We start from the raw sequence: 8,647 nt of genomic DNA on the forward strand, positions 1-8,647 counted from the left end.
TAAACAAGGTTAGATAACACAGATACATCTACTAGCCAGAGCAAACAGAAGAAACCACAAGAATACCAAGACTGGGATGACATGTAGAGAGTGAGTACTAAGTACCATATTCGATTAGACATGTCCCCAAGAGTAAAGATATGCAATGAATTTAAATGATTTCTTTCCCTTAGATGTCTTGCTCCCCCTGAATCTAGCATGGGATATTGGGAGAAGATAGGGAATAGAAAATCAGAGGTGAAAGATATAAATGAACCAAGCTAATGCAAGCTAATGCAAACAAGCACATATGAACATGTCTTTCCCCTCAAGAAGACATGTGGCATCTCTCCTCTTGAACACCAAGCATCTGGGATCCTTGAGAAATACTTTCTACTTGAGTATTCTCTCCCCTTGGAGATCTCTTTCTCCCCCTAAGGAGGTGATATATTTTCTGATGTGATCTCTCTCTAATTGATAAGCTTTGATGTGAACTCTCTCTCCCCCTTTGACATCAATTTCCAAGAAGGGTTTTCTGGAATCAGTCGAATGGGTTTGGTCCTTGATTCACAGCACAAGGCAGCGATAAAAATGTGATGCTTGTAGAGGACAAGATTCATTGAGTGGAGATGGTTCAGAAGAAACATAGAATAAGTGGCAAACTGTTTTTCCTGTTATGAAATCGGTGGCACCGAGTGGTATGCTTCGGTGGTACCGAACGGATTCGGTTGGACCGAAAACAACAAATCGGTGAAACCAAGTTCATCGCAGAGAGAACACTTGTCACCTCAGCTCACTAGTCTAATAGGATCTCACAAAGATTCGCAAGGAATTTACTGAATGATATGCAATGAATTTAAATGCAGAAAATGCAGAGCAAACAGAAAGAAATCTAGATGAACTTTTTTTGAAAGGGGAAACAAATATGCATGAGACAAATGCAAAAACACAGAAAAGAACGCAAGGGAACTTCATCTAGAGATGGTCGACGACACAGTCACCTATGTTAGAGTATATTGACTTAGGAATCAAGTGAGATCACTTGATCATAGGTCATACTCATCATTTAAGCTCAAAATGGGGTTGCCATTTTTTGTTTAAGCATCTTGATGTATTCACATCTTGTCGAGTTGCTTTAGCTCATGACTTGGAATAAAGCTTCTCTAAGATGGAATAACATACCTTGGTTGGTGGTGTAGAACATTTAGTTGAACTTGTGTGGGTTGCTCAAGGTTGATGTAGCTCATCAAGAATTTGGAGCACCACTTGGAATTTGAGTCCATCTACCTACATGGGTTATTTCTTGCAAGGAAGAGCACTTGTGTATCCAAAAATGACAATCATGAAGCTCAACATAGAATTTGTCAAAGGATATGTTTGAATGGCTTCGTGCTTCCTTGGTTGCAACCACCTTAGTGTAGAGACTTGGTGATGCAGAGATTGCTCAAGATATGAGTAGGTTACAACCTCATGGAATTAGATTCATCCAAGTACCTACATGGGTTAGATAACATGCAAGATACAAATATATCCAAGACATAAGATTTTCGTCATAAAAGAGATATCAAGGATTAGTCATAAGCTCATGTCTTGCATGTATCCAATGGAGTTTCTTCTCCAAGTTTGAAGCATCAATGATGTTCAATTCTCCTCTTAACCTTCAAAACACTTTCTCATCAAGAGGTTTAGTGAATATATCCGCTAATTGCTTTTCGGTGCGAACATGCTTAAGATCGATGTCACCCTTAGCAACAGGATCTCAAATGAAATGATGACGAACTTCAATATGCTTAGTTCGAGAATGTTGCACGGGATTATGACCAATTTTGATAGCACTTTCATTGTCACAAAGCAATGGAACATGTTTCACATATATCCCATAGTCTTTAAGAGTTTGGGTCATCCAAAGTAATTGAGCACAACATGAACCAGCGGCAATGTATTCCGCTTCGGCGGTGGATAAGGATACCGAGTTTTGTTTCTTGGAGGACCAAGACACAAGAGATCTACCAAGAAATTGACAAGTACCCGAAGTGGACTTTCTATCAACCTTGTCTCCGGCATAGTACGAGTCGGAGTAGCCAACAAGATCGAAAGAGGCCTTCTTAGGATACCAAATGCAAAATTTGGTGTATGGATTAAGTATCTCACTATCCTTTTCACAGCCTTAAGATGAAATTCTTTAGGAGCAGCTTGATATCATGCACACATGCACACACTTAGCATAATATCGGGGCGTGAAGCACATAGATATAACAATGAACCAATCATAGAGCGATAGACCTTTTGATCAACCGGTTCACCATCTTTGGTTAAGTCAAGATGTCCACTAGTAGGCATGGGTGTAGTCATACCTTTGCATTCTTGCATATTGAACTTCTTCAATAAGTCCTTGGTGTACTTCGTTTGAGAAACAAAAGTACCTTCCTTAGTTTGCTTGATTTGCAACCCAAGAAAGAATTTCAGTTCACTCATCATAGACATCTCAAACTTCTCCGACATTAGCTTCCCAAACTTTTCCCTAAAATGAGGGTTAGTTGAACCAAATGTAATATCATCAACATAGATTTGGCACACAAATAGTTCTCCATTAACCCTTTTAGTAAAAAGAGTAGAATCAATTTTCACAATTTCAAAACCTTTTTCAATAAGGAACTTGGTCAAGCATTTATACCACGCTCTAGGAGCTTGTTTAAGACCATAAAGGGCTTTGTGAAGTTTGTAAACATGATTGGGTTTCCTAGGAATGACAAAGTCGGGAGGTTGTTTAATATAAACTTCCTCCTCTATTTCACCATTTAGAAAAGCACTTTTAATGTCTATTTGGTACAAGGTAATATCATGGTGATTAGCATAGGCAAGTAAGATGCGGATGGACTCAAGTCTAGCAACGGGAGCGTAAGTCTCACCATAGTCTATACCTTCGACTTGTGTGTAACCTTGGGCGACAAGACGTGCTTTGTTACGAACTACTTGTCCATCTTCATCTTGCTTGTTGCGAAACACCCATTTGGTAACGATGATGTTGTGGTTGTTGTCGGGCTTCTCAACCAATGTCCTAACTTGGTTCCTCTCAAAGTTGTGTAGCTCTTCATGCATAGCATTTATCCAATCCGGATCTTCCAATGCTTCTTCGACCTTCATAGGTTCAATGCTACAGATGAAAGAATAGTTTTCACAAAAGTTAGCTAAACGAGTTTTAGAGCGAGTGATTCTCCCGGTTTGAATATCATTGTAGATTTGCTCGACGGATGATCTTTAGCAATTCTTGCTCGAACTCGTGAAAGCTTTTGCTTGGATCTTGGTTGAACTTCTTCTTCATCTTGTTCTTCTTCTTGGCCTTCTTCATTGTTGGCGTTGTCGTTCTCTTGTCGTGGTGGAGAAGGAGGTTGTTGACGTTCATTTTGATGCACTTCCTCGTTTTCTTCATCTTGGTGTGTCCCACTTGTGGAGGCTTCCGTATCAATTCTTGGTTCACCTTGTCATGAAGTAGAGGCTTCCACTTGGACAGACGAGGTACTCTCCTTCACCTCCGTTGGACGAACCTTGCCAATAGACAAGTCTTGGATTTCTTCTGAAGGATCTTTGTCTCCTACATCAATTGGCAATTGCTCTACTTGCGAGCCGTTAGATTCATCAAACTTCACATCTACCGTCTCTTCAACCTTTCAGGTGAAACTGTTGTAGACACGGTAAGTGTGAGAGTTTGAGCCATAACCTAGTAGGAAACCTTCATGAGACTTAGGAGCAAATTTAGAACGACGATGCTTATCAAGAATGTAGCACTTTGAGCCGAATACTCGAAAGTATCCAACTTGGGGTTTGTTACCGGTGAGGAGCTCGTATGCTGTCTTGCCGAGTAGCTTGTGAAGATACAAGCGATTTGTTGCATGACAAGCTGTCTCAACCGCTTCTGCCCAAAAGTGCTTCAGCGTCTTGTATTCATCAAGCATCGTTCTCGCCATTTTGATGAGCGTCCGGTTCTTCCTCTCAACAACTCCATTTTGTTGAGGTGTGTATGTTGCCGAGAACTCGTGTGAAATCCCTTCTTCGTCAAGGAAGGTGTCCACATTTGCGTTCTTGAACTCCGTTCGGTTGTCGCTGTGAACCTTCTTGATCTTCACTTCAAATTGGTTTTGGGCCTTCCTAGCGAAGTTTATGAAAATCTTTTGGACCTGCGATTTATCATCGAGCAAGAACACCCACGTAAATCTTGAAAAATCATCAACTATAACTAGACCAAAATAATTTCCACCAAGACTCTTGTAAGAGTTGGGACCAAAAAGATCCATGTGAAGTAGCTCGAGTGGCCTCCTTGTGGCCATGATGTTCTTCACGGGATGCCTTCCTCCAACCTGTTTACCTGCTTGACAAGCACTACAAAGTCTATCCTTATCGAATATGACATCGTTAACACAAAGGATATGATTCCCTTTAATAAGCTTGTCAAGGTTTCTCATGCCAACATGACCTAGTCATCTATGCCATAGCCAACCTTTTGAGGATTTCGCAATGAAGCAAGTTTTAGTTGAGCCTTTTTAGTGAAATCAACAATGTAAAGATCACTTCGACGTATACTGGTAAAGACCATTTTATGATTGTCTCGACGAAACACTTGGCAATATACTTCAGTAAATAGGACATTGAAACCAAAATCAGCAAATCTAGATATTGAAAGTAAGTTGTAACCAAGAGATTCGACGAGCATAACATTTTGTATGGAACTATCATGTGATATGGCCACCTTACCGAGGCCAACCACTTACCCTTTGAGTTGTCACCGAAGGTGACATACTTTCGAGGACTATCATTTTCAGCAAGCTCACGAAACATGTCTTTATCTCCGGTCATGTGATCAGTACATCCACTATCAAGAACCCATTCCTTTCCTCCTGACATATATCCCCGGAGATTTGCCATAAGACCAAAATGTCTCATTGCATCATCAAGATCGAAGTCACTATCATCATCCTCATCATAGTATCCATGTTCAACATCATCATGTGGTGGATCAAATCCTAGAGAGGGTGATTCGTTAGAGTGAGTTTGACAATGATCTTGCTTATAAATTTTTATAGCTTCGGAAATAATATCACTAATAATTCCAACATCTTCTTTGGCACGCATAAGGTTTGTAAGCTCAAATAGACGATCACCAAACATAGGATCACTAGTATTCATCTTACTCAAAGCAATAGACTTATGGAGAATTTCATCTAGATTTTTCAAGGAATAATTTGGAAATTGTTCCTCAAGAAATTTCCATATAGTGTAGGCACACTCAAGAGTAGGCAAACATCCAATCAAGTTACTAGGCAATCCTCTAATAATAAGTTTGGCGGTTCTAAGATTCCTAACCATGTCAATTAACTCATCAAGAGTAGGATGCATAGGATCAACATGTGGTGCACAAGGGCTAGCAATGTACTTGTTCAAATGATATTGATTGAAGATTACAAGCATCTCATTTTTTCACTCTCTCCATCAAGAATAGGCACTCTATGTCTAAGACTCCCCAAAGTAGACTCATCCATCTTCCTCCAATGGTGCTTAAACCAAGGCAATGGAGACCAATGCTCTGATACCACTTGTAGGACCTTGAGAAGAGGTGTCTAGAGGGGGGTGATTAGACACTAAGTACCAAAGTTGCAGTTTTTAACTATTTTAAGTTTAAGTGGAGTTTAGGCACAAGTTTAACATTCACAATATATAACAAGCAAGCATGCAAAGAGTATATGAGCAGCGGAAAGTAAAGCGTGCAACTTGCAAGAATGTAAAGGGAAGGGTTTTGGAGGATTCAAATGCAATTGGAGACACGGATGTTTTTGGCGTGGTTCCGATAGGTGGTGCCATCGTACATCCACGTTGATGGAGACTTCAAACAACAAAGGGTAACGGTTGGGCGAGTCCACGGAGGGCTCCACCCACGAAGGGTCCACGAAGAAGCAACCTTGTCTATCCCACCATGGCCGTTGCCCACGAAGGACTTGCCTCACTAGCGGTAGATCATCACGAAGTAGGCGATCTCCTTGCCCTTGCAAACCCCCTGGTTCAACTCCACAATCTTGTCGGAGGCTCCCAAGTGACACCTAGCCAATCTAGGAGACACCACTCTCCAAGAAGTAACAAATGGTGCGTTGATGATGAACTCCTTGCTCTTCTGCTTCAAATGATAGTCTCCCCAACACTCAACTCTCTCTCATAGGATTTGGATTTGGTGGAAAGAAGATTTGAGTGGAAAGAAACTTGGGGAAGGCTAGAGATCAAGATTCATATGGTAGGAATGGAATATCTTGGCCTCAACACATGAGTAGGTAGTTCTCTCTCAGAAATAGGACGCTGGAAGTGTAGGTTTGTTCTGATGGCTCTCTCCACGAATGAGGAGGAGGTGGAGGGGTATATATAGCCTCCACACAAAATCTAACCATTACACACAATTTACCAAACTCGGTGGGACCGAATCAACAAACTCGGTCGGACCGATTTAGCAAATCTAGTGACCGTTAGGATTTTCGGTGGGACCGAAATGCAACTCGATAGGACAGATATGGTTAGGGTTAGGGCATAACGTAATCTCGGTGAGACCGATTACACAACCTCGGTGAGACCGATTTTGGTAATAAGCTAACCAGAGAGTTGGTCAGGCAAACTCGGTGGGACCGATTACTCAAACTCGGTGGGACCGATTTTGGTAATAAGTTAACCAGAGAGTTTGCATTGTAATCTCGGTAGTACCGATTGCTCAAACTCGGTGAGACCGATTTTGATAATGGACATACACAGAGATATTACAATCCCATCTCGGTGAGACCGAGATCCCTATCGGTGAGACCGATTAGCCTAGGGTTTGTGGCAGTGGCTATGACATCAAAACTCGGTGGCGACGGATTGAAAGAATCGGTGGGGCCGAGTTTGGCTTTAGGTTTAGGACATATGTGTGAAAATGGGAAAGTAGTTGAGGGTATTTGGAGCATATCACTAAGCACTGAAGCAAGAGGCTCATTAAGCAACACCTCATCCCTTCTTGATAGTATTGGCTTTTCCTATAGACTCAATGTGATCTTGGATCACTAAAATGTAAAATGAAGAGTCTTGAGCTTGAAGCTTGAGCCAATCCTTTGTCCTTAGCATCTTGAAGGAGTTCCCACATCCTTTAGTCCATGCCACTCCAATGTTAAACTTGTCTGAAATATACTAGATAAAAGTGTTAGTCCAACAAGGGATATGTTGACATTAATTACCAAAACCACCTAGGGAGCACTTGTGCTTTCATATAACTATATATATAAGAATATATTCATGAATTGATTCATCCCTTGATTGTTATGGACGTGCTTAGCACTTTTTAAAAAGAAAAAAAAGAAAAATAACTATGTTACAAGAAAAATGTACGTGCTTGGTAGTGAATTTGACTCATGTACACGAAAAATGATAACTTGTATGGTTGTTTGCCTCAAGAAATATAAAATTATTTTTACTTTGGTTTATTTGGTTAACCATTCGGTTTTTGGTATATACCATAAAAACCAAAGTTCAAAACGGTATGAAAAGTTCATACAATACCAAAACGAGAAACCATAAAAAGCATGAAGTTGGTGCGGTTCGGTTTATTTTCGGTATGGTTTTTCGGTTCGGTTTCAAAATGCACAGAGTGACTCCCTCCTATGGCCCGTATCTTCCCCCGGGGGGTTCCGGTAACCCTCCCGATACTCCGATAGGTACCCGATACATTCTAGAACACTTCCGGTGTCCGAATACTATCATCCAATATATCAATCTTTACCTGTCGATCATTTAGAGACTCTTCGTCATGTCCGTGACCTCATCCGGGACTCCGAACAAAATTCGGTCACCAAATCACATAACTTATATAATCTAAATCATCATCGAACGTTAAGTGTGCGGACCCTACGGGTTCGAGAACTATGTAGACATGACCGAGACACCTCTCCGGTCAATAACCAATACTGGAACTTGGATGCTCATATTGGCTCCCACATATTCTACGAAGATCTTTATCGGTCGAACTATTATGACAACATACGTTATTCCCTTTGTCATCGGTATGTTACTTGCCTAGTTCAATCTCGTACCGACAAGTCTCTTTACTCATTCCGTAATGCATCATCCTGCAACTAACTCATTAGTCACATTGCTTGGAAGGTTTCTTATGATGTGCATTACCGAGAGGGCCCAGAGATACCTCTCTGATACTCGGAGTGACAAATCCTAATCTCGATCTATGCCAACCCAACAAACACCTTTGGAGATACTTGTAGAGCATCTTCATAATCACCCAGTTACGTTACGACGTTTGATAGCACACAAGGCATTCCTACGGTATTCGGGAGTTGCATAATCTCATAGTCGGAGGAATATGTATTTGACATGAAGAAAGCAGTAGCAATAAAACTGAACAATCATTATGGTAAGCTAACAGATGGGTCTTGTCCATCATATCATTCTCCAAATGATGTGATCTCGTTCATCAAATGACAACACATGTCTATGGCTAGGAAACTTAACCATCTTTGATTAACGAGCTAGTCAAGTAGAGGCATACTAGGGACACGATGTTTTGTCTATGTATTCACACATGTATCAAGTTTCCGGTTAATACAATTCTAGCATGAATAATAAATATTTATCATGAATAAGGAAATATAAA

This window comes from Triticum aestivum, chromosome 3B, assembly GCF_018294505.1.
Source record: "Triticum aestivum cultivar Chinese Spring chromosome 3B, IWGSC CS RefSeq v2.1, whole genome shotgun sequence".
Taxonomy (NCBI): Eukaryota; Viridiplantae; Streptophyta; class Magnoliopsida; order Poales; family Poaceae; genus Triticum; species Triticum aestivum.